This window comes from Balaenoptera musculus, chromosome 17, assembly GCF_009873245.2.
Source record: "Balaenoptera musculus isolate JJ_BM4_2016_0621 chromosome 17, mBalMus1.pri.v3, whole genome shotgun sequence".
In the NCBI taxonomy this organism is placed as follows: Eukaryota; Metazoa; Chordata; class Mammalia; order Artiodactyla; family Balaenopteridae; genus Balaenoptera; species Balaenoptera musculus.
In genome coordinates this window covers 80,808,826-80,834,924 of record NC_045801.1, presented here as the reverse complement: position 1 = coordinate 80,834,924, position 26,099 = coordinate 80,808,826, and the positions used below count along the sequence as shown (strand labels likewise).

At 42.3% G+C, this 26,099-nt stretch overlaps 1 long non-coding RNA gene across 2 annotated transcripts; it reads left to right on the top strand.

Moving 5' to 3' along the window:
- Positions 1-72: 72 nt before the first annotated feature.
- LOC118883287 lies at positions 73-26,099 on the top strand. 2 transcript variants are annotated; one of them, XR_005016989.1, is made up of 3 exons: positions 73-140; positions 18,678-18,835; positions 24,801-26,099. It is a non-coding gene; the product is annotated as an uncharacterized LOC118883287 (long non-coding RNA). The 2 variants fall into 2 exon arrangements; XR_005016990.1 differs by having other exon boundaries at positions 18,678-18,886.

Here is a 26,099-nt window from a genome sequence, read left to right as displayed (position 1 = left end):
CCCGACGCTGCTTCCAGGTCCACTAGAGCAGTGCCATCTTGCGGTGATGTCTTACTTCAGTCCTGTCTTTTAGTTGCAGGCTCTTTTTTTATGCTGTTCAGTATTCCAAAAAGAAGTGCCTTTGGATCCAAAGCAGTGGGGTAGGTACCCTTTAGCAGAAAGATAAGGTTTATACTAGCAGCTCTGACAAGGTGTTAACTTGCTAGCTCTTCACGTTGTAAAATGCAGGAAAAGACTGAACTGGCTTTGTTGGTTAACGTTTCCTACAATTTGGGTCAGGCATTTCGGGTCAGTTCTATTTTTCACATCACCGTCCCTGTTCAGACCTGGTCTCTGTCCACATCCTTTCTCATTTCGTTGCTTCCCAACACCAAACGCTCCACAAGCTCCACGGTATTCCAGAGGTGACTTCTGATGACGGCACCATGGGATACTGAATAGGTTTTGTAGAAGGACAGACATAATACGCTAGAATTACTCAGGGGCCGTGATGTGGATGTCACACGATTAATTATCCATTAAAGGTAAAACCAGGAACACGTAGAGTGTGGTTCATGCACACCCAGAGAAAAGACATATCTATTTTGGAAGCCATAAAAACACTACTAAAGCCCTCTCCAGTCAGGGAATGCAAAATAAATACACAGAGAACCAGATTCTCATGAAAATAATTCAGTGAGATGATTAGTAGATTCAGATGTCAAATTGGGATTGAGCTTGAAAGAGATGCTACGCCCATCTTTTTTCAATGTATTAACTAGTAATGATAATGTTTATTTAGATTTAAGAGTTTTCTTCCCTTTTACTGAAAAAGAGAAAGGAGAGGTCATAGACCAACAAAGTAGAGATTTGTTATGATGTTTAACGGCAAGTGAAAGGCTATTAAAAATACAATAAAACAATTTAAAGTTTAGCTTCTGTGACAGCAGTTGTTCACAGTCATTTCTTGAATGTCTCCACTTACTGTCTTTTCCTAACTCTACTATTAATTTATCCGAGATAAATACAAAGTTGGTCATGATTTCTCATTGTTAGGAATCTTTAGCCTGTGGTGTTCTGAGAACTGTCTAAAGGAAGCAGTCAAATAAGAAAGTATTCCTTAAAAACGTCGGAGCCTTGGATTCACCCGTGTTTATGAGGACGTTGCTATGTTGAGCTTTGTTGAGTTGTTCAAATGCAGCACTTCATGTGGACTTTCTAAACACATCCATCCTTCAGAAATTCAGGAGGCTGGACGTGCTCTAGCTGTGGTACACTGTCGGGGTTAGGACATTGGGCCGGCTCATTCATAACACAAAGGGGCCATACCTCAGTCCTCACGAGGGACCACTTCCAGATGCTTCATATGGTGCAAGATATGGGGCAACAACAGTTCTCCAAATGAAAGTCTGGAACAGTGAAAATGTTTTTGAGCAGTGCCAGTGTCAAGAGGAGGGAAATTGTGACTTTAGCGCCCTCTTCAGATGATGATTCTCAACTATCAGATTAGATACTTTTCATCTTCTGGCTCAGGAATAATTTTAACTGTATGATATGTTCTCATGTGTTTTGTGTCAGACGACAATAGTGAGGTTACAAATATAGGCTTTTCGGATAAACCTGATTTCCAGTATTTTTTTTTTTTTGTAAAAGGAAATATGAGGGCCAAAAGAATAAAGCCCCTGGGTATTAGGGTCACACGTCCTTGGCACTGCTAAAGCCTGTGTATTTTACAAAAAATCTACTGTGATGGGTAGAAAATTCTGCATTCACTTCAGCCTCTGGAATTTAAGAGACAGATCCCCCAGATTACAAAGTAGCCAGAGCTGAAAACAGTTATTTGATTCTGTGAGTCAGGTGTCCAACCTACCATACACTTGCTCATGTTCCCAGTAATAAAACACGAGGAGGAGCAATTTGCCTTCCCAGCCTGTTATTCCTGTGAAGTGGATTCAGCCTCTCAGGCACACCTGTCAGCCCTGCCACAGCTCATTGGTATTTTGATAGAAATGGTGCTGAATCTGTAGATTGCCTTGGGTAGTATGGTCATTTTAACAATACTGATTCTTCCAATCTGAGAACAAGGTACATCTTTCCATCTGTTTATGTCATCATCAAATTCTTTCATCAATGTCTTACTTTTCAGATTATATGCCTTTTGCCTCCTTAGGTAGGTTTATTCCTAAGTATTTTATTCTTTTTGATGTGATGGTAAATGGGATTGTTTCTTTAATTTCTCTGAGATTTCATTGTTAGTGTATAGAACTGTAACAGATTTCCATATATTTATTTTGTATCCTGTCACTTTACCAGATTCTTTAGTGAGCTCTAGTAGCTTTCTGGTGGCATCTTTAGGATTTTCTATGTATAGCATCGTGTCATTAGCAAACAGTGACAGTTTTGCTTCTTCCTTTCCTATTTGGATCCTTTATTTTCGTTTTCTTCTCTGATTGCGGTGGGTAGGACTTCCAAAACTATGTTGAATGAAAGTGGTGAGAGTGGGCATCCTTGTCTTGTTCCTCATCTTAGAGGGAATGCTTTCATATTCTCATAGTTGAGTATGATGTTAACTGTGGGTTTGTCATATATGGCCTTTATTATGTTGAGGTAGGTTCCCTCTATGCCCGCTTTCTGGAGAGTTTTGTCATAAATGGGTGTTGAATTTTATCAAAATCTTTTTATGCATCTATTGAGATGATCATATGGTTTTTATTCTTCTATTTGTTAACGTGGTGTATCACGTTGATTTGTGAATATCGAAAAATCCTCGTATCCCTGGAATAAATCCCACTTGATCATGGTGTATGATCTTTTTAATATATTGTTGAATATGGTTTGCTGGTATTTTGTTGAGAATTTTTGCATCTGTGTTCATCAGTGATACTGGTTTTGTGATGCCTTTGTCTGGTTTTGGTGTCAGGGTGATGGTGGCCTCATAGAATGAGTTCGGAAGTGTTTCTTCCTCTGCAATTGTTCTGTATAGTTTCAGAAGGATAGGTGTTAACTCTTCTCTAAATGTTTGGTAGAATTTGCCTGTGAAGCCATCTGGTCCTGGACTTTTATTTGTTGGGAGTCTTTATTTTTTATTTATTCATTTTCTTAAATTTATTTTTTTGACTGCATTGGGTCTTCGTTGCTGTGCTAGGGCTTTCTCTAGTTGTGGCGAGTGGGGGCTACTGTTCGTTGCAGTGTGCAGGCTTTTCATTGTGGTGGCTTCTCTTGTGGAGCATGGGCTCTAGGCGCACGGGCTTCAGTAGTTGCAGCATGCGGGCTCAGTGGTTGCGGCACGTGGGCCCTAGAGTGCATGAGCTTCATTAGTTGTGGCACCTGGGCTCTAGGGCGTGTGGGCCTTAGTAGTTGTGGCTCACGGGCTCTAGAACACAGGCTCAATAGTTGTGGCGCACGGGCTTAGTTGCTCCGCGGCATGTGGGCTCTTCCCGGATGAGGGATCGAACCCGCGTCCCCTGCATTAACAGGTGGATTCTTAACCACTGGGCCACCAGGGAAGTCCCTGTTGAGAGTTTTTAGATCACAGTTTCAATTTCAGTACTTGTGATTGGTCTGTTCGTATTTTCTATTTCTTCCTGGTTCAGTCTTGGGAGAATTTGTCAATTCTGGGTTGTCCATTTTATTGCCGTATATTTGCTCATAGTAGTCTCTTACGATCCTTTCTATCTCTGTGGTGTCAATTGTAACTTCTCATTTTCATTTCTGATTTTATTGATTTGGTCCCTCTCCCTTTTTTTCTTGATGAGTCTGGCTAAAGGTTTATGAATTTTGTTTATTTTTTCAGAGAACCAGCTTTTAGTTTCATTGATCTTTTCTGTTCTTTTCTTTTTTAAAAAAGTATTTTTATTGGAGTATAATTGCTTTACAATGGTGAGTGTGTTAGTTTCTGCTTTATAACAAAGTGAATCAGCTATATGTATACATATATCCCCATATCCCCTCCCTCTTGCGTCTCCCTCCCACCCTCCCTATCCCACCTCTCTAGGTGGTCACAAAGCACTGAGCTGATCTCCCTGTGCTATGCAGCTGCTTCCCACCAGCTATCTGTTTTACATTTGGTAGTGTATATATGTCCATGCCACTCTCTCACTTCGTCCCAGCTTTCCCTTCCCCCTCCCCGTTTCCTCAAATCCATTCTCTACATCTACATTTATCTACATTTATTCCTGTCCTGCCCCTAGGTTCTTCAGAAACTTTTTTTTTTTTTTTTTTAGGATTCTATATATATGTGTTAGTTAGCATACGGTATTTGTTTTTCTCTTTCTGACTTACTTCACTCTGTATGACAGACTCTGGGGTCCATCCACCTCATTACAAATAACTCAATTTCATTTCTTTTTATTGCTGAGTAATATTCCATTGTATATAATGCCCCACATCTTTATCCATTCATCTGTCGATGGACACTTAGGTTGCTTCCATGTCCTGGCTATTGTAAATAGTGCTTCAGTGAACATTCTGGTACACGTCTCTTTCTGAATTATGGTTTTCTCAGGGTGGGATTGCTGGATCATATGGTAGTTCTATTTTTAGTTTCTTAAGGAACCTCCATACTGTTCTCCATAGTGGCTGTATCAATTTACATTCCCACCAACAGTGCAAGAGGGTTCCCTTTTCTCCACACCCTCTCCAGCATTTATTGTTTGTAGATTTTTTGATGATGGCCCTTCTGACTGGTGTGAGGTGATACCGCATTGTAGTTTTGGTTTGCATTTCTCTAATGATTAGTGATGTTGAGCATTCTTTCATGTGTTTGTTGGCAATCTGTATATCTTCTTTGGAGAAATGTCTTTTTAGGTCTTCTGCCCATTTTTGGACTGGGTTGTTTGTTTTTTTGATATTGAGCTGCATGAGCTGCTTGTAAATTTTGGAGATTAATCCTTTGTCATTTGCTTCATTTGCAAATATTTTCTCCCCTGCTAAGGGTTGTCTTTTCGTCTTATGGTTTCCTTTGCTGTGCAAAAGCTGTGCCTATTTCCTCTTCATTTGTTTGGTCTGGTGGGTTCTTACCTTGCTCCTTCATCTGCTGTGTGTTTCTCTGTCTTCTCATTTTGCTTAACTTACTGTGTTTGGGGTCTCCTTTTCACAGGCTGCAGGTTGGTACTTCCCGTTGTTTTTGGTGTCTGCCCCCAGTGGCTAAGGTTGGTTCAGTGGGTTGTGTAGGCTTCCTGGTGGAGGGGACTAGTGCCTGTGTTCTGATGGATGAGGCTGGATCTTGTCTTTATGTTGGGCAGGACTGCGTCTGGTGGTGTGTTTTGGGGTGTCTGTGACCTTACTATGATTTTAGGCAGCCTCTCTGCTAATGGGTGGGGCTGTGTTCCTGTCTTGCTAGTTGTTTGGCATGGGGTGTCCTGCACTGTAGCTTGCTGGTCGGTGAGTGGAGCTGGGCCTTAGTGTTGAGATGGAGATCTCTGGGAGAGCTTTGGCTGTTTGATATTATGTGGAGCCGGGAGGTCTCTTGTGAACCAGTGTCCTGAACTCGGCTCTCCCACCTCAGAGGCACAGGCCTGACACCCGGCTGGAGCACCAAGACCCTGTCAGCCACATGGCTCAGAAAAGGGAGAAAGAAAGAAAGAGAGAGAGAGAGGAAGGGAGGAAGGGAGGAAGGGAGGGAAGGGAGGAAGGAGGAAGGAAATAATAAAGTTATTAAAGTAAAAAATACTTATTAAAATATTTTAATAAGAAAAGAAAAAACAAACGGACAGAACCCTAGGACAAATGGTAAAAGCAAACCTATACAGATAAAATCACACAAAGAAGCATACACATACACACTCACAAAAAGAGAAAAAGGAAAAATATATATATATATATATCGAGCTCCCAAAGTCCACCTCCTCAATTTGGGGTGATTCGTTGTCTATTCAGGTGTTCCACAGATGCAGGTACATCAAGTTGATTGTGGGAATTTAATCCGCTGCTTCTGAGGCAGCTGGGAGATTTTTCCCTTCCTCTTCTTTGTTTGCACAGCTCCCAGGGTTCAGGTTTGGATTTGGACCCGCCTCTGCGTGTAGGTCGCTGAGGGCGTCTGTCCTTCGCTCAGACAGGACGGGGTTAAAGGAGCAGCTGCTTCGGGGGCTCTGGCTCACTCAGGCCGCTGGGAGGGAGCAACACGGAGGAGGCGGGGCGAGCCTGCGGCGTCAGAGGCGTCGTGACGTTGCAGCAGCCCGAGGTGCGCCGTGCGTTCTCCCGGGGAAGTTGTCCCCGGATCCCGGGAGCCTGGCCGTGGCGGGCTGCACAGGCTCCCAGGAGGGGCGGTGTGGAGAGTGACCTGTGCTCGCACACAGGCTTCTTGGTGGCAGCAGAAGCAGCCTTAGCGTCCCATGCCCGTCTCTGGGGCCTGCGCTGATAGCCGCGGCTCGCGCCCATCTCTGGAGCTCCTTTAAGCAGCGCTCTGAATCCCCTCTCCTCGTGCACCAGGAAACAAAGAGGCAAGAAAAAGTCTCTTGCCTCTTCGGCAGCTCCAGACCTTTTCCCGGACTCCCTCCCGGCTAGCCGTGGTGCACTAGCCCCTTCAGGCTGTGTTCACGCCGCCAACCCCAGTTCTCTCCCTGCGATCCGACCGAAGCCCGAGCCTCAGCTCCCAGCCCCGCCCGCCCCGGCGGGGGAGCAGACAAGCCTCTCGGGCTGGTGAGTGCTGCTTGGCGCCGAGCCTCCGTGCGGGAATCTCTCCGCTTTGCCCTCCGCACCCCTGTGGCTGCGCTCTCCTCCGTGGCTCCGAAGCTCCCCCCCTCCACCCAACCCCCGTCTCTGCCAGTGAAGGGGCTTCCTAGTGTGGAGAAACTTTTCCTCCTTCACAGCTCCCTCCCACTGGTGCAGGTCCCGTCCCTATTCTTTTGTCTCTTTTTTCTTTTTTCTTTTGCCCTCCCCAGGTACGTGGGGAGTTTCTTGCCTTTTGGGAAGTCTGAGGTCTTCTGCCAGCATTCAGTAGGTGTTCTTTAGGAGTTGTTCCACATATAGATGTATTTCTGATGTATTTGTGGGGCGGAAGGTGATCTCCGTGTCTTACTCTTCCGCCATCTTGAAGGTCTCTTCTGTTGTTTTCTTCGTCTCTGTTTCATTTATTTCTGCTCTGATCTTTATGATTCTTTCCTTCTACTGACTTGGGTGTTGTTTGCTCTTCCTTCTCTAGTTGCTTTAGGTGTAAGGTTAGGTTGCTTATTTGAGATTTCCCTTGTTCTCTGAGGTAAGCTGTATCACTATAAACTTCCCTCTTAGAACCACGGTTGCTGCGTCCCGTAGGTTTTGGGCCGTTGTGTTTGGTTTTCCTTGTCTGCAGGTGCTGTTTGTTCTGGTTCCCCTTTCATCTCCTCAGTGACCCATTGGTTGTTGAGCAGTGTACTGTTTAGCCTCCACGTGTTTGTGTTTTTTGCAGTTTTTTTTTTTCTTGTAGTTGATTTCTAGTCTCTATAATGTTGCGGTTGGAAAAGATGCTTGATATGATTTCAGTTGTCTTAAATTTACCAAGGCTTATTTTGTGGCCTAGCATGTGATCTATCCTGGAGAATTTTCCATGTGCATTTAAAAAGAATGTGTATTCTGCTGCTTTAGGATGGAATGCTCTATATGTATCAATTAAGTCAATTTGGTCTAATGTGTTATTTAAGGCCTGTGTTTCCTTACTGATTTTCTGTCTGGATGATCTGTCCATTAATATAAGTGGGGTGTTAAAGTCCCCCACTATTATTGTGTTACCATCGATTTCTCCTTTTATGTCTCTTAATATTTGCCTTATATTTAGGTGCTCCCATATATATATACAATTGTTATATCTTCTTGGATTGATCCCTTGATCATTATGTAGTGTCCCTCCTTGTCTCTTGTAACAGTCTTTATTTTAAAGTCGATTTTGTCTGATATAAGTATTACTACTCTGGCTTTCGTTTGATTTCCACTTGCATGGAATACCTTTTTCCACTCCCTTACTTTCAGTCTGTATGTGTCTCTAGATCTGAAGTGAGTCTCTTGTAGGCAGAATATCAAGGGGTCTTGTTTTTGTATCCATCAGCCACTCTGTGTCTTTTAGTTGGAGCATTTACTCTGTTTACATTTAAGGTAATCATCGATATGTATGTTCTCATTGCCATTTTGTTAATTGTTTTGGATTTGTTTTTGTAGCGTCTTTTTTCCCTTTCTTCTTTTGTTCTCTCTCGTCATTTGATGACTAGCTTTACTGTTATGTTTGGTTTCCTTTTTCTCTTTTGGGTACATATCTATTATAGATTTTTGGTTTGCAGTTACCATGAGGTTTTGTATAGCAGTCTGTATGTATACATGATTGTTTTAAGTGGCTGATGTCTTAATTTCAAATGCATTTTGAAAACTCTGCATTTGTACTCTCCTCCCCTCACAATTACTGTTTTTGCTTGCATATTTTATGTCTAATTGTTCTGTGTATCCCTTAACTGCTTATTGTGGATATAGACAGTCTTACTACTTTTTTCTTTTAACCTCCCTACTAGCTTTGTGTGTGGAGATTTCCTACCTTCACTGTATGTCTGCCTTTACTGGTGACGTTTTTCATTTCGTAATTTTCTTGTTGCTAGTTGTGGCCTTTTCCTTTTCACCTAGAGAAGTTCTTTTCACATTTGTTGTAAAACTGGTTTGATGGTACTGAACTCTTTCGGCTTTTGATTTCTCCATCAAATCTGAATGAGGGCCTTCCTGGATAGATTATTCTTGGTTGTAGTTTTTCCCCTTTCATCACTTGAAATATATCATGCCCCTCCCTTTTGGCCAGTAGAGTTTCTGCTGAAAAATGGGCTGACAGCCTTATGGGAATTCCCTTGTATGTTATTTCTTGCATTTCTCTTGTTGTTTTTAATATTCTCGCTTTATCTCTTTGTCATTTTATTTACAGTGTGTCTTGATGTCTTACTCTTTGGGTTCATCCTGTATGGCACTCTCTGTGCTTCCTGGACTTGGGTGACTTTTTCCTTTCCCAGGTTAGGGATGTTTTCAGCTATTATGTCTTAACATATGTTCTCAGGCCCTTTCTCTTATCGCCTTCTGGGGCCTCTATAATGCAAATATTAGTGTGTTTGATGTTGTCCCAGAGGTCTCTCAAACTGTCATTTCTTTTCATACTTTTCTTTTTTCTGTTCAGTGGCAGTGATTTCCACTACTCTGTCTTCCAGCTCACTGATTTGTTCTTCTGTACTATTGATTTCTTCCAGTGTATTTTTCATTTCAGTTATCGTATTCTCCATCTGTTTGGTTATTCTTTTTGTTTTCTAGCTCTTTGCTAAAAACTTCTAATTTCTCACTCTGTGCCTTCTTTTCCCAAATTCTTTGATCATCTTTACGATTCTTACTCTGAACCCTTTCTTGGGTAGATTGCGTGTCTCCACATCACTTAGTTTTTCTTCTGGGGTTTTTTATCTTGTTCCTTCATCTGGAACATATTCCTCTGCTACCTCATTTTGTCTAAGTTGCTGTTTGTATTTTTATGTTTGTGGCAGGTTACTTACATTTCTCAACCTTGGAGAAGTGGCCCTCTGAAGGAGACATCTTGTGCGTCCCAGCAGTGCACTGTCCTCCCATTACCTATATGTTCTGAGGGTTCCCCCTAAGAGGGCTGCATGGGTCCTTCTGTTATGGTGGGCTATGTGAGTGATCTGGTGGGCTTGGTTGGCCCCTAGCCCAGATGGTTGCCAGGACCTGTCTGCCTTGTGTAGATGCTGCTGGCTGCTGTTTAGCGGGGCCTGGTCACAAGGCAGCTGGCTACAGAACCCTAAGGGGCCCTGAGGCTAGTGCTGGCTCAGTGATGGGTATAGTCAGAGTCGCAAAGATTTGGGCCTGCCCATTGGAAACGGGCAGAGTTCACCCAATGGCAGGTGAACCCAGGTCCTGGAGTTAGTGCTGGACTATTGTGGTGGGGGGGGAGTGGGGTTCCTGGTTCCTCACACAGTTAGGTATGCGGTGCAGGGTATGCATTGGCCTGTTGGTGGACAGGGCTGGGGCCAGTTGGTCTCAGAGTACAGTCTGGCCTGCTGTGGGCAGGCTGGGTCTGCAGGATTGTGGTTTTCTTTTGTCTGCCCTGTGGTGGATAAGGCTGGTCAAGAGGCTGGTGCAGGCTTCCTGGAGAGAAGGCCTAGTGCCTGCCTGCTGGTGGTGGAGCTGGGTCTTGGCCCTCTGGTGGGCAGGGCCATGGTTAGGCATGGCTGTGGGCTCAGGAAGTCTTCAGGCAGCCTGTCTGCTGATGGGTGGGGCTGTGTCCCCACCCAGTTAGTTGTTTGGCCTGAGGTGTCCCAGCACTGGAGCCTACAGGCTGTTGGGGCCAGGTCTTGGTGCTGATGAGCCAAGACGGCAACCACCAGCAGCAGTTCACATGGTAGAACGTTCCCAAGTGTCTGCCACCAGTGTCTGTGTCCCCACGGTGAGCCACAGCCACCCCCCCCCCACCTCTCCAGGAGACTCTCCAAGACCAGCAGGTAGGTCTGACCCAGGGTCCTATCCAGTTACTGCTTTTGCCCTGGTTCCTGGTACGTGTGAGATTTCATGTGTGCCCTTTAAGAATGAAGTCTCTGTTTTCCCCAGTCCTGTGGGGCTCCCAAAATTAAGCCCCTCTGGTCTTCAAAGCCAAATGCTCTGGGGGCTTGCCTTCCTAGTGCAGGACCCCCGGGCTGGGGAGCCTGATGTAGGGCTCAGAACTCTCACTCCTGTGGGAGAACCTCTGTAATATAATTATTCTCCAGTTTGTGGGTCGCCCACCCAGGTGTGTGGGATTTGATTATATTCGTGAGTCCGTCCCTGCTACCCATCTATCTCATTGTGGTTCCTTCTTTGTCTTTAGTTGTAGAAGATCTTTTTTGGTAGCTTCCATTCTTTTTCATTGGTGGTGGTTCTGCAGATAGTTGTGATTCTGGAGTGCTCCTGAGGGGAGGTGAGCTCAGGGTCTTTGTACTCTGCCATCTCAGCCATTCCCTCTACTGCAGTTTTTTTGGTTTGTACTTACCGTGGGGTCCATATATGTTGACCTATAACTATACTTACTTATTTTAAACAGGTAGTCCTTTTAAAGTTCATACGCATTCTAAAACATCTACATTTTTTACATCCTTCCCCCACACATTGTTTTTGGGTTTTTTTTAAGAATTATTTTTTATTTATTTATTATATTTTTATTTTTGGCTGTGTCAGGTCTTAGTTGCGGCACGTGGGATCTTCACTGAGGCATGTGGGGTCTTTCGCGCGGCGCACGGGCTCTTTGTTGTGGTGTACGGGCTTCTCTCTAGTTGTAGGGTGCAGGTTTTCTCTCTCTAGTCGTGGTGTGCTGGCTGCAGGGTGCATTAGCTCTGTAGTTGTGACGTGCGGGCTCCAGAGCACGTGGGTTCTGTAGTTTGTGGCATGTGGGCTCTAGTTGAGGCGTGCGAGCTCAGTAGTTGTGGCACACGGGCTTCGTTGCACAGCGGCATGTGGGATCTTAATTGCCTGACCAGGGATCAAACCCACATCTCCTGCATTGTAAGCGGATTCTTTACCACTGGACCACCAGGGAAGTCCCAACACTTTGTGTTTTTGATGCCATATTTTACATCTTCTTTTTTATCTCTTTACTGATTATTGTAGTTATACTTGATTTTACAAGTTTTTGTCTTTTAATCTTTGTACTAGCTTAGTTAAGTGGTTGATCCTCAGCCTGTAATATATATTTGCCTTCACTAGTGGGATTTTTCCTTTCCTATAGATACTTACTCTTGTTATATATAGCCTTTTCTTTCCCACTTAGAGAAGACCCTTTAACGTTTCTTTTAGGGTTGCTTAGTATTGGTGAACTTTTTAAGTTTCTGCTTCTCTGGGAAGTGCTTTATCTCTCCTTCTGTTCTAAATGATAATGTTGCTGGGTAGATTATCCTAGGTTGCAGGTTTTTCCCTTTCAGCACTTTAAATATATCATGCCATTCCCTCCTGGCTGCAGTTTCTGCAGAAAAATTAGCTGATAGCCTTATGGTGGTTCCCTTGTATATGACTCTTTTTCTCTTGCTGCCTTTAGATCTCTCTCTTTAACTTATTCCATTTCAATTATGATATGTCTTGGCATCAATCTATTTGTGTTTATCTTATTTGACATGCACTGTGCTTCCCATAACTGATTATGTTTCATTTCTCAGGCTTGTGAAGTTTTCAGCCATAATTTTATTAAGTGCATTTTTGACCCCCTTCTATCTCTCGCTCCTCCTTCAGGGGTGTGACCTGTATAATGTGAATGTTGGAAACACTTGATGTTATCCCAAAGTCCCTTTCAAGTTTTTCTTCTTGTTGTTCTAATTGGGTTATTTCCATCTTCCAGCTCACTTATGCATTCTTTGGTATCACATAATCTGCTGTTTATTCCTTCTGTTTTTCCTTTTAGTTATTGAATTATTAATTTCTCATTTTTTTTAAACAAATTTATTTATTCATTCATTTATGGCTGTGTTGGGTCTTCGTTTCTGTGCGAGGGCTTTCTCCAGTTGCGGCGAGCGGGGGCCACTCTTCATCGCGGTGCGCGGGCCTCTCACTATCGCGGCCTCTCTTGCTGCGGCGCACAAGCTCCAGACGCGCAGGCTCAGTAATTGTGGCTCACGGGCCCCAGTTGCTCTGCGGCATGTGGGATCCTCCCAGACCAGGGCTCAAACCCGTGTTCCCTGCATTGGCAGGCAGACTCTCAACCACTGCGCCACCAGGGAAGCCCTAATTTCTCATTTTTTAAAATGATTTTCTAGTTCCTTAAAATTGTGTTCATCTCTTCATTTTCCTAATTCAGTTAGCATTCTTTTTTTTATTGGTTTTCTGTTTTATACATACTAGTGTATATATGTCAATCCCAATCTCCCAGTTCATCCCACCACCACACCCACCCCACTTTCCCCCCTTGGTGTCCATACGTTTGTTCTCTACATCTGTGTCTCTATTTCTGCCTTGCAAACCGGTTCATCTGTACCATTTTTCTAGATTCCACATATATGTGATCCTATACAGTATTTGTTTTGCTCTTTCTGACTTACTTCACTCTGTATGACAGTCTCTAGGTCCATCCACGTCTCTACAAATGACCCAATTTCGTTCCTTTTTAGGGCTGAGTAATATTCCATTGTATATACGTACCACAACTTTCTTATCCATTTGCTGTCGATGGGCAGTTAGGTTGCTTCCATGACCCGACTATTGTAAATACTGCTGCAGTGAACATTGGCATGCATGTGTCTTTTTGAATTATGGTTTTCTCTGGGTATATGCCCAGTAGTGGGATTGCTGCGTCGTATGGTAGTTCTATTTTTAGTTTTTTAAGGAACCTCCATACTGTTCTCCATAGTGGCTGTATCAATTTACATTCCCACCAACAGTGCAAGAGGGTTCCCTTTTCTCCACACCCTCTCCAGCATTTGTTGTTTGTAGCTTTTCTGATGATGCCCATTCTAACTGGTGTGAGGTGATACCTCACTGTAGTTTTCATTTGCATTTCTCTAATAATTAGTGGCATTGAGCAGCTTTTCATGTGCCTCTTGGCCATGTGTATGTCTTTGGAGAAATCTCTATTTAGGTCTTCTGCCCATTTTTTTTTAATTGGGATGTTTGTTTTTTTAATATTGAGCTTCATGAGCTGTGTATATACTTTGGAGGTTAATGCTTTGTCCGTTGATTCGTTTGCAGATATTTTCTCCCGTTCTTAGGGCTGTCTTTTTCTCTTGTTTATAGTTTCCTTTGCTGTGGAAAAGATTTTAAGCTTCATTAGGTACCATTTGTTTATTTTTGGTTTTATATCCATTACTCTAGGAGGTGGGTCAAAAAAGATCTTGCTGTGATTTATGTCAGAGTGTTCTTCCTATGTTTTCCTCTAAGAGTTTTATAGTGTCTGGTCTTATATTTAGGTCTCTAACCCACTTTGAGTTTATTTTTGTGTATGGTGTTAGAGAGTGTTCTAATTTCATTCTTTTACATGTGGCTGTCCAGTTTTCCCAGCACCACTTATACAAAAGGCTGTCTTTTCTCCTTTGTATATCCTTGTCTCCTCTGTCATAGATTAGTTGACCATAGGTGTGTGGGTGTATCTCTGGGCTTTCTATCCTGTTCCATTGATCTGCATTTCTGTTTTTGTGCCAGTACCATATTGTCTTGATTACTGTAGCTTTGTAGTATAGTCTGAAGTTAGGGAGTCTTATTCTTCCAGCTCCGTTTTTTCCCCTCAAGATTGCTTTGGTTATTCGGGGTCTCTTGTGTCTCCATACAAATTTTAAGATTGTTTTTGTTGTAGTTATAAAAAAAAAAAAAAAAAAAAAAAGCCATTGATAATTTGATAGGGATTGCACTGAATCTGTAGATTGCTGTGGGTAGTATAGTCATTTTCACAATATTGATTCTTCCAATCCAAGAACATGGTATATCTCTCCACCTGTGTCATCTTTGATTTCTTTCATCAGTGTCTTACAGTTTTCTGAGTACAGGTCTTTTACCTCCTTAGGTAGGTTTATTCCTAGGTATTTTATTCTTTTTGTTGCAATGGTGAATAGGATTGTTTCCTTAATTTCCCTATCTGATCTTTCGTTGTTAGTGTATAGGGATGCAAGAGATTTCTGTGCATTAATTTTGTATCCTGCAACTTTACCAAATTCATTGATTAGCTCTACTAGTTTTCTGGTGGCATCTTTAGGACTCTCTACGTATAGAATCATGTCATCTGCAAACAGTGACAGTTTTACTTCTTCTTTTCCAATTTGGATTCTTTTCATTTCTTTTTCTTCTCTGATTGCCGTGGCTAGGACTTCCAAATCTATGTTGAGTAAGAGTGGCGAGAGTGGACATCCTTGTCTTGTTCCTGATCTTAGAGGAAATGCTTTCAGTTTTTCACCATTGAGAATGATGTTTGCTGTGGGTTTGTCGTATGTGGCCTTTATTATGTTGAGGTAGGTTCCCTCTGTGCCCACTTTCTGGAGAGTTTTTATCGTAAATGGGTGTTGAATTTTGTTACAAGCTTTTCCCGCATCTACTGAGATGATCATATGGTTTTTATTCTTCAATTTGTTGATATGATGTATCACATTGATTGAGTATATTGAAGAATCCTTGCCTCCCTGGGATAAATTCCACTTGATCATGGTGTATGATCTTTTTAATGTGTTGTTGGATTCTGTTTGCTAGTATTTTGTTGAGGATTTTTGCATCTATATTCATCAGTGATACTGGTCTGTAATTTTCTTTTCTTGTAGTATCTTTATCTGGCTTTGGTATCGGGGTGATGGTGGCCTCGTAGAATGAGTTTGGGAGTGTTCCTTCCTCTGCAATTTTTTGGAAGAGTTTGAGAAGGATGGGTGTTAGCTCTTCTCTAAATGTTTGCTAGAATTCACCTGTGAAGCCATCTGGTCCTGGACTTTTGTTTGTTGGAAGATCTTTAATCACAGTTTCACCTTCATTACTTGTGATTGGTCTGTTCATATTTTCTATTTCTTCCTCGTTCAGTCTTGGAAGGTTATACCTTCCTAAGGATTTGTCCATTTCTTCCAGGTTGTCCATTTTATTGGCATAGAGTTGCTCGTAGTAGTCTCTTAGGATGCTTTGTATTTCTGCAGTGTCTGTTGTTAACTTCTCCTTTTTCCTTTGTAATTTTATTGATGAGTCCTCTCCCTCTTCTTCTTGATGAGTCTGGCTAAAGGTTTATCAACTTTATCTTCTCAAAGAACCAGCTTTTAGTTTTATTGGTCTTTGCTATTGTTTTGTTTCTATTTCATGTATTTCTGCTCTGATCTTTATGATTTCTTTCCTTCTACTAACTTTGGGTTTTATTTGTTCTTTCCCTACTTCCTTTAGGTGTAAGGTTAGATTGTTAATGAGATTTTTCTTGTTTCTTGAGGTAGGCTTGTATTGCTATAAACTTCCCTCTTAGAACTGCTTTTGTTGCATCCCATAGGTTTTGGGTTGTCATGTTTCCATTGTCATTTGTCTCTAGGTATTTTTTGATTTTCTCTTTGATTTCTTCAGTGATCTCTTGGTTATTTAGTAACGTATTGTTCAGCCTCCATGTGTTTGTGTTTTTTATGGTTTTTTTCCCCCTGTAATTGATTTCTAATCTCATAGCACTGTGGTCAGAAAAGATGCTTGATATTATTTCAATTTTCTTAAATTCATCGAGGCTTATTTGTGGCACAAGATGTGATCTATCCTGGAGAATGTTCCTTGTGCACTTGAGAAGAAAGTGTAATCTGCTGGTTTTGGATAGACTGCCCTATAAATATCAATTAAATCTATCTGGTCTGTTGTGTCATTTAAAGCTTGTGTTTCCTTATTAATTTTCTGTCCATTGGTGTAAGTGAGGTGTTAAAGTCACCCACTATTACTGGGTTACTGTCGATTTTCTCTTTTATAGCTGTTAGCATTTGCCTTATATATTGAGGTGCTCCTATGTTGGGTGCATATATATTTATAATTGTTATGTTTTCTTCTTGGATTGATCCCTTGATCATTATGTAGTGTCCTTCCTCGTCTCTTGTAACATTCCTTATTTTGAAGTCTATTTTATCTGATATGAGTATTCCTACTCCAGCTTTCTTTTGATGTCCGTTTGCCTGGAATATCTTTTTCCATACCCTCACGTTCAGTCTGTATGTGTCCCTAGGTCTGATGTGGGTCTCTTGTAGACAGCATATATATGGGTCTTGTTTTTGTATCCATTCAGCAAGCCTGTGTCTTTTGGTTGGAGCATTTAATCCATTCACACTTAAGGTAATTATCGATATGTATGTTCCTATTACCATTTTCTTCATCGTTTTGGGTTTGTTTTTGTAGGTCCTTTTCTTCTCTTGTGTTTCCCACTTAGAGAAGTTCCTTTAGCATTTGTTGTAGAGCTGGTTTGGTGATGCTGAATTCTTTTAGCTTTTGCTTGTCTGTAAAGTTTCTGATTTCTCCATCAAATTTGAATGAAATCATTGCCGAGTAATCTTGGTTGTAGGTTCTTCCCTTTCATCACTTTAAATGTATCCTGCCACTCCCTTCTGGCTTGTAGAGTTTCTGCTGAGAAATCAGGCGGTAACCTTATGGGACTGCCCTTGTATGTTATTTGTCGTTTTCCCCTTGTTGCTTTTAATAATTTTTCTTTGTCTTTAATTCTTGTCAATCTGATTACTGTGTGTCTCAGCATGTTTCTCTTTGGGTTAGTCCTGCCTGGGACTCTCTGCGCTTCCTGGACTTGGGTGGCTGTTTCCTTTCCCAAGTTAGGGAAGTTTTCGACTATAATCTCTTCAAATATTTTCTCAGGTTCTTTCTCTCTCTCTCTCTCTCCTCCTCTGGGACCCCTATAATGTGAATATCGGTACGTTTATTGTTGTCCTAGAGGTCTCTCAGGCTGTCATTCCTTCTCATTCTTATTTCTCTGTTCTGCGGCAGTGATTTCCACCATTCTGTCTTCCAGGTCACTTATCCTTTCTTCTGCCTCCGTTAGTCTGCTATTGATTCCTTCTAGTATATTTTTCATTTCCGTTGTTGTATTGTTCCTCTTTGTTTGTTCTTTAATTCTTCTAGGTCTTTGTTAAACATTTCTTGCATCTTCTCCATCTTTGCCTCCATTCTTTTTCCGAGGTCCTGGATCACCTTCACTATCATTATTCTGAATTCTTTTTCTGGAAGGATGCCTAGCTCCACTTCATTTAGTTGTTTTTCTGGTGTTTTAGCTTGTTCCTTCATCTGGTATATAGTCCTCTGCCTTTTCATCTTGTCTGTCTTTCTGTGAATGTGGTTTTCGTTCCACAGGCTGGAGGATGGTAGTTCTTCTTGCTTCTGCTGTTTGCCCTCTGGTGGATGATGCTCTCTAAGAGGCTTGTGCAAGCTTCCTGATGGGAGGGGCTGGTGATAGGTAGAGCTGGGTGTTGCTCTGGTGGGCAGAGCTCAGTAAAACTTTAATCCATTTGACTGCCGATGGGTGGGGCTGAGTTCCCGCCCTGTTGTTGGTTGTTTGGCCTGAGGTGACCCAGCACTGGAGCCTACAGGCTCTTTGGTGGGGCTAATGGCGGACTCTGGGAGGGCTCACACCAAGGAGTAGTTCCCAGAACTTGTGCTGCCAGTGGCCTTGTCCCCACGGTGAGCCACAGCCACACACCCCCCGCCTCTGCAGGAGACCCTCCAACACTTGCAGGTAGGTCTGGTTCAGTCTCCTACAGGGTCACTGCTCCTTCCCCTGGGGTCCCGATGGGCACACTACTTTGTGTGTGCCCTTCACGAGTGGAGTCTGTTTCCCCCAGTCCTGCTGAAGTCCTGCAATCAAATCCCGCTAGCCTTCTAAGTCTGATTATCTGGGAAATCCTCCTCCTGGTGCTGGACCCCCAGATTGGGAAGCCTGACGTGGGGCTCAGAACCTTCACTCCAGTGGGTGGACTTCTGTGGTATAAGTGTTCTCCAGTTTTTGAGTTGCCCATCCAGCAGTTATGGGATTTGATTTTGCTGTGATTGCGCCCCTCCTACCGTCTCATTGCGGCTTCTCCTTTGTCTTTGCATGTGGGGTCTCTTTTTTGGTGAGTTCATCTTCCTGTCGATGACTGTTCAGCAGTTAGTTGTGATTCTGGTGCGCTCGTGAGAGACAGCGAGTGCACGTCCTTCTACTCTGCCATCTTGAACTCATCTCTGTTAGCATTCTTGTTCCTGATGCGTTGAATTCTTGCTCTTTCAGTTGAGAAAATTCCTCTGCTCATTTTGCTCATCTTTCTCTGTCTCTATTAAATTAGGTGAAACAGTTACCTGCAGCAGTCCTGAAGAGGTGTCTTTACGTGGGCAGCGCCCCTGGTACAGTTTGTGTGTGTCCAGTGGCTTTGGTGGGAGAGCTGAATTGTACTGGAACGCAAGCCAGGTACTCTCTCAGGGTGTGCTAGCAGCTGTCAATTTGGTAGGTGGTGGGGCTTGAGACGGAGGAGCTGGAGCCAGAGCCAGGTGTGAGGTGAGGCCTGAACTGGCTCAGTTCCCACTGAGTGCTCTTTCCCCTCCCAGTACTGGTACCCTCAGTCCCGGAGGGGACCAGTGCTGGACTAAGAGGGGCTGGTGGGGGGGGAGGCGTTTGGCACGGGTCAGGGCATGGGGGGTGTGGTCTGGCTGCCGTCAGAGATCTGGCCTGCGTCTGATGCACCGCCTTGTGCAATTGCTGGTAATGGCTCCCCCTTCCCTGCTCAGGTGCCACTTAGGGTTTGAGCCACCACAGCAGTTTGTGGCCAGGCGTCCTCCTTGGTCATGGCAGCTCTCACTCCACTGTGGAGCTGCAACACAAGGCAAATGGCGCTGGGGTGTTAGCTTGGCTCAGGCTGGGGTGCACACTGGGTTGGTCACGGGAAGCCAGTCAGCCAGCAGTGCCGTTTCAGTCTTCCCTCTCTGCCCAGCTTTGGGAGCCAGTAAACATTCACGCACTCCTTGCCAGCAGAGTCCAGGCTTCCCACAGCCTTCCAACCAGCCAAGGAGACTCGTCTTCCTTTTGTTGGACCCCAGGGCTGGGCACCCAATATGTGGCTCCAACTTCTCACTCCCCAGGGAGGGTGTCTGCCCGAGTAAATCTCCCTTTTCCTCTGAGTCCCCTCCCATGGGCAGAGGTCTTCACCTGATCACTTCTCTTCCCTTCCCACCTGAAGAATCCATGTGGATCTTTCTTACAGACTTGGGTTGCACAGGAGTCTTTCTGCCAGTCTCCAGCTAGTTTTAAGTGATATAGTTGTTCCACATGTAGACGTATTTTTGATGTGTTCACGAGGGGAGGGGAGCTCTGTGTCCTCCTAGTTCAGCATCTTGATTCCAGTCATTGCTATCAGCTTAAAGTGTACTGTTCTACCTGAGATGTTTTATGTAGGCCCCATGGTAACCATAAAAGACAAAGAAAGAAAGGGGAAACAGAATATACCACCACAGAGAATAACAAATTTACAAAGGTAGGCAGAGACAGGGCGGGGTTGCGGGGGGGGGGGGGGCGGGTGCCGGGAGAGAAGCAACAGAAATACAAATCAATCAGAAAGCAAATGTTAAGGTAGCAGGAGTTAAGTCCTTACATATCAACAAATACTCTAAATTCAAATGGGTTGAACTCACCAATCAAAAGGCACCGAGTGGCTGGATATATTTTTAAAAAGACCCAACTATATGCTGCCTACAAGAGACCCACTTGAGCCTTCAGGATGCACGTAGACTCAAAGTGACAGGACAGGAAAAAGTATTCTGTGCAAGTGGAAACCAAAAGAAAACAAGGGTATCTATACTCTTATCAGACAAAACACACTTGCTTTATGACAAAAATGGTAGCAAGAATCAAAGAAGGTCATCGTTATAAATGCTGTAAAGAGATCTATCCATCAAGTAGATATAACAATCATAAGTATAAAGTATATATGCACCCAGCATGGGAGGACCTGAATATGTTAAGCAAATACTAACAGAAATGAAGGGAAACCAGACAATAATACAATAATCGTAGGAGACCTCAATACCACACTTTGAACAAAGGATAGATGACCCAGAAAGAAAGTCAACAAGGAAATGATGGACTTGAACCAAACATTAAACCAAATGGACCTAATAGATACCTATGGAATATTCCATCCAACAGCAGCAGGATACATTCTTATCAATGGCACATGGTACCCTCTCAAGGACAGATCATGTGACAGGGCATAAAACAAGTCTTAGAAAATCTATGATGACTGAAATCATACGAAGTATGTTTTCTGACCACCATGGTATGAAACTAGAAATCGAAAACATGAGAAAAGCTGAAAAATCTAGAAATATGTAGAAATTAAACCACACTCCTGAACAAAGATTATCTCAAAACAAATGAAAATGGAAACACAGCATACCCAAACCTATGGGGCACTGCAAAAGCAGTTCAGTGAGGGAAGTTTAGTTTAAAATGCATATATTAACATTTTAAGATCACTAATAAACAGTACAACTTTTATACCTTAAAGAACTAGAAAAAGAATAAGTGCAAAGTTAGCAGAAGGAAGGAAATAATAAAGATTACAGCCAAAATAAAAGAAATAGAAACCAGTAAAATGATAGAAAAGATCAATAACAATAAGGGCTGGTTTTCCAAAAAGATAAGCAAAATTGACAAACCCTTAGTGAAACTAAGAAAAAAGGGAGAAGACTCAAAATCAGAAATGTAAGAGAAGAAATTCCAATGGACACTAAAGAAATACACAGGATCATAAGGGACTACTAAAAACAAGTATACACCAACAAATTGGGCAACCTAGAAGAAATGGGTAAGTTCCTAGATTGATTCAACTTATCAAGACTGAACCAAAAAGAAAAAGTCTGAACAAGCCAATAGTGAGTAAGGAGCTTGTATGAGTAATCAGAAATCTCCCAATACAGAAAACACCAGGACCAGATGGTTTCATTGGAGAATTCTACCAAACGTTTAGTGAAGAATTAACACCTACCATTCTCAAACGCTTCTGAAAATCTGAAGCGCAGGGAGCACTTCCAAACACATTCTACGAGGCCAGCATTGCTCTGATACCATAGCCAGATAAGGACACTTCAAGAAAAGAGAACTCTAGACTAATATTCCTGAGGAACACAGATGCAAAATTCCTCAACAAAATATTAGCAAACCAAATTCAAGAACTTATTAAAAGGGTTATAAAGCATGATCAAGTGAGATTTCTCCCTAGGATACAGGGCTGGTTCAACATACACAAATCAATAAATGTGATAAAACCACATTAACAGAATGAAAGGTAACAGTCACACGATCGTCTCAACAGATGTAGATAACGCACTTAACAAAATATAGCATCTTTTTATAATAGTAAAAAGCTTCAGCATATTGGGGGCAGAAGGAAAATACCTCAACCTAACAAAAGCCATATGCAATAAACCCACAGCTAAAATTATGCTCAATGAATTAAAAAAAATCAAAGCCGTTACTCTAAGATCAGTAACAAGACAAGGGTATTCACTCTCACAAATTGTTCAGCACAGTACTAGCAGTCCTAGCTAGAGGAATCAAGCAAGACCAAGAAAAGCTATCCAAATCTGAAAGAGAACAGCAAAATTATCACTGTTTGCAGATGATATAATCTTACCTATTAAAAATCCCACAAACTCAACTTTAGAAACTATTGATATAATAAATGAATTCAGTAAATTTGCAAGATATAAAAATCAATACATAGAAATAAGCTTCATTTCTATACACTGAGAATGAAACATCAAAAACAATAAAATGCCTAGGAATAAATTTAACCAAGGAAGTGAAAGATGTACAATGAAAACTATAACTTTGCTGAAAGAAACCGAAGAAGACACAAACAAGTGGAGGGACATCCTATGTTCATCATTCACAAGAGTTAATATCATTAGAATTTCCATGGTACCCAAAGCCATCCATTCATTCAATGCAATCTCTATACAAATCTCAATGGCATTTTTCACAGAAAAAGGAAAAGACGATCCTAAAATTTGTAGGAAACCACAAAAGACCCCAAATAGTGAAAGCAGTCATGAGAAAGAAAAAGCCAGATGTATCACACTTCCTGATTTCAAAGGATACTAGAAAGCAATAGTAAGTAAAACACTATGGGACTGGCATAAAAAGAGACACACAGTCCAGTGGAGCAGAATAGCGACCTCAGAATTAACCCCCCACATATATGGTCAACTAATATTTGATAAGGGAGCCGAGAATGTCCAATGGGAAAAGCAAAGTCTTTTCAACAAATAGTGTTGAGAAAAGTAGTTAACAAACACATGAGAAAAATGAAACTGGACACCTCTCTTATGCCACTCACAAAAATTAACTTGAAGTAGATTGAATACTCAAATATTAAGACCTAAAACCGTAAAACACTTAAAAGAAAACATAGATGGTAAGCTCCTTGACAGCAGTCTTGGATTTAGCGACAAAAGCAAAAATAAACAAGTGGAACTACATTAAACTAAAAAGCCTCTGCACAGCAAAGGAAAGCATCAACAAAAAAAGAGGCAACCTCCCAAATGGGAGAAATTATTTGCAAATTATATATTTGATCAGGGGCTAACATCCAAAATATGTAAAGAACTCATACAATTCAACAGCAAAAGAACAAACAATACAATTTAAAGTGGGCAGAGGGAACCCTTGGTGCACTGTTGGTGGGAAGGTAAATTGGTGCAGCCACTGTAGAAAACAATATGGAGCTTCCTCAAATAACTAAAAACAGAACTACCATATGATCCAGCAATTCAATTCTGGGTATTTATTAAAAGGAAATAAAACATTAACTTGAAAAGATGTACACACCCCCGTGTTTATCGTAGCATTATTTACAATAGCCAACACATGGAATATCCATCAATGGACAAATGGATAAAGAAAAAGTGGTACAGGTACTCCCTGCTTTCCAAAAGTTTGCATTATACCACTTTGCTTTTACAAAAGACTTAACATCAGTACAGTAATGGCTTTTTTCATAAAGGCGAAAATCTTCTTTGGATTTCTTTTGGTTAGTGAAAACAGGTACTAATGTAGGACTTTTGTAAAAGTGGCATAATTTGAACTTTAGAAAACCGGGGGATGCTCTTCTCTTTATACCATTTTGCTTAGGAAAGTTTTCACAGGAACCTCTACTTTCGGATAGCAGGGGAAACTGTGTGTATGAATATTATTCAGCTATTAAAAAGGAAATCTTGCCATTTGCGACAACACGGATGGACCTTGAGGGCATTACACTAAGTGAAATAAGTCAGACGTGGAAAGACAAATAACCGTATGACCTCACTTATATGTGGCACGTAAAACGAAACAAAAGAAACTCATAGGTCAAACACAGATTCGTGGTTGTCAGAGGTGGGGATCGAGGGATGGGCAAATGGGTGAGTGGTCACAAGGTACAAACTTCCAGTTACGAAGTCAGTCAGTCCTGGGATGTGATGCTTGGCACGACACATTATGTATGTACTGATCAGTCGATGAGGCTGTTGTGACCAGAGGCCCCCAGCAATCTAAGTTATCCCCCCTGGAGCACTGGTTCAGTGTTCGCCAGCTCAGTGTCTGTGTTGACGTCACAGAACACCCCTAAGGTGAGTAACAAGGATCAACTATAGTTTAAATAACTTGAAATTCAGGTGTTCAGCCCCATCAGCCACATCTGAAGGGCTTGATGGTCACATGTGGCTGCCGTATCGAACAGATTTAGAACATTTCCATCACTGCGCAAAGTGGGTATCAAGCAGTGCTGTTTAAGCGAGTTATTCCAGAGAGTAACTCCTGACCCTCTGGGCCTGGTCACAGGCAGCCTTTTCCTAGCGCCCTTGAGGTGCTGTTTTTCTCACTGTACATTGCGGATCTTTATATACAAATATTACCTTCCCTTCTCAGTTGGAAAGTCCTTGTGGTTGGCCTCTCATCCAGTGCATGTTTGTGCCTTGCCCAGGGATCTGCAAATAGTAGTTACACACAGGAACTCTAGAAGTTCCTGACAACCATGAGTCAAAGAAGATCATCTGCGCGATGTCATGGAGAATGGCAGAGTAGGGCTCTCTGAGAATAATCAGTACCGCCACTGAAGCTACCAATAAGCTGGCAAAATAATGGCAGAATCAACTTCTTTGGAATGCTGGACTCAAATCAGATACTTACAGAAACCAGGGGAAAGATGCTGGGAAAACTCGGTGAGTGCTGTAGCACTGTTCTGAACTTGCCTGCCACCCCACCTCCCAGCTTCCAGCAGTGACCATGCTCCTGGCGTGGCTTGCCGGTTCTGGGCACAAGGGATGGGGATGGCCACATGGACCTTACGCTTCTAAAGCTGTGGTTGTGCATTTGACCTATCTGGTAGTGACCCGAGGGGCTGGCACAGAGCCTTCCCTTTGCTTTGCTCTTTCAGCTCCGGCCACTTCCAGGAGGCACGAATCAAAAGCATTTGAAGACTACCCATGCTATCCATGGGCAGATGGGTCAAGCAGCAGACAGAACCAACAACCTAGATGGGAGGAGGCTATGGAGGAGGGTCCTTGGGGGAATAAGGGCTTCAAAGGGCTCCCTAGTGCATTTGCACGCCAAACCCTGACACGAGCTCAGAAGAGAACTGACAACACTCAGACTTGCACCACTCCTTGGGCTCCAAGGTGAAAGCTGGAGGAGAGTTGCAGGCAGCCCGGCTGAGCGCTGAAGGAGCAGCCCAAAACCAACCTGCAGAGTGTGGGAGGAGATCTTTTTGGTGCTGGGTGTTTAAGGAAATCTCTGTCATTGGCTCACCGCTGAAACGGTGGAACAGAGATTCTGTCGATCACACATGACAAGGAGTACACTCTTTCCGAAAAGAGTTTCTAAAAGCCATTTAAAAAGTGAACAACTGCAGCCCTCAAGAAACAACAGCAAACCCTGGGGAGGGAGGAAAAAGTGATTTCCAGAGTTACTGGGTTATGGTATTCAGAATGTCCGGTGTTCAACAAAAAATTACAAGGCTTACGAAGAAACAATGGTAAAGGTAACTATATAAATAAATCTTGGTGTGTTACTCCTCTTTTTATTTATATGACTTAAAAGACAAGTGCATAAAACTGTAATTATAAATCTAATGTTAATGGGGATACAGTATTCTAAGATGTAATTTGTGATGGCAACAATAACAGCATAAAGTGGGAGAGAGGACAGAGCTGTATAGGAGCAGGGTTTTTGAGAGCTGATGAAACCAAGTATCGATTCAAACTATACTGTCATCAATTCAGGATGGTAATTGTAGTCATCAGAATAACCACTAAGAAAAAACTTAAAAACACACAGAAAGGAAACAAGGTGGGAATTGAAATGATACATTAGCAAAACCAAATCAAACACAAAAGAAAACAGTTTTGGAAGAAATTGGGGGAAAAAGATGAAACTCGTAGAAAATAAATGGAAATAAGATAGAAATAGGTACTCCCTAATTTAGAAGTCGCTTTATATTTAAGTAGATTAAATTCACCAGAGGTATTGGCAAAATGGATTATAAAAGCATAAGCCAATTATATACTATCTACAAGTGACTCATTTTAGAGCCAAAGTCACAAACAGATTGAAAGTATGGAAACATATTTTCCATGCATTAATAACCAGTAGAAAGCTGGCATGATATGTATAGCTGATTCACTTTGTTATAAAGCAGAAACTAACAAACACATCACTGTAAAGCAATTATACTCTA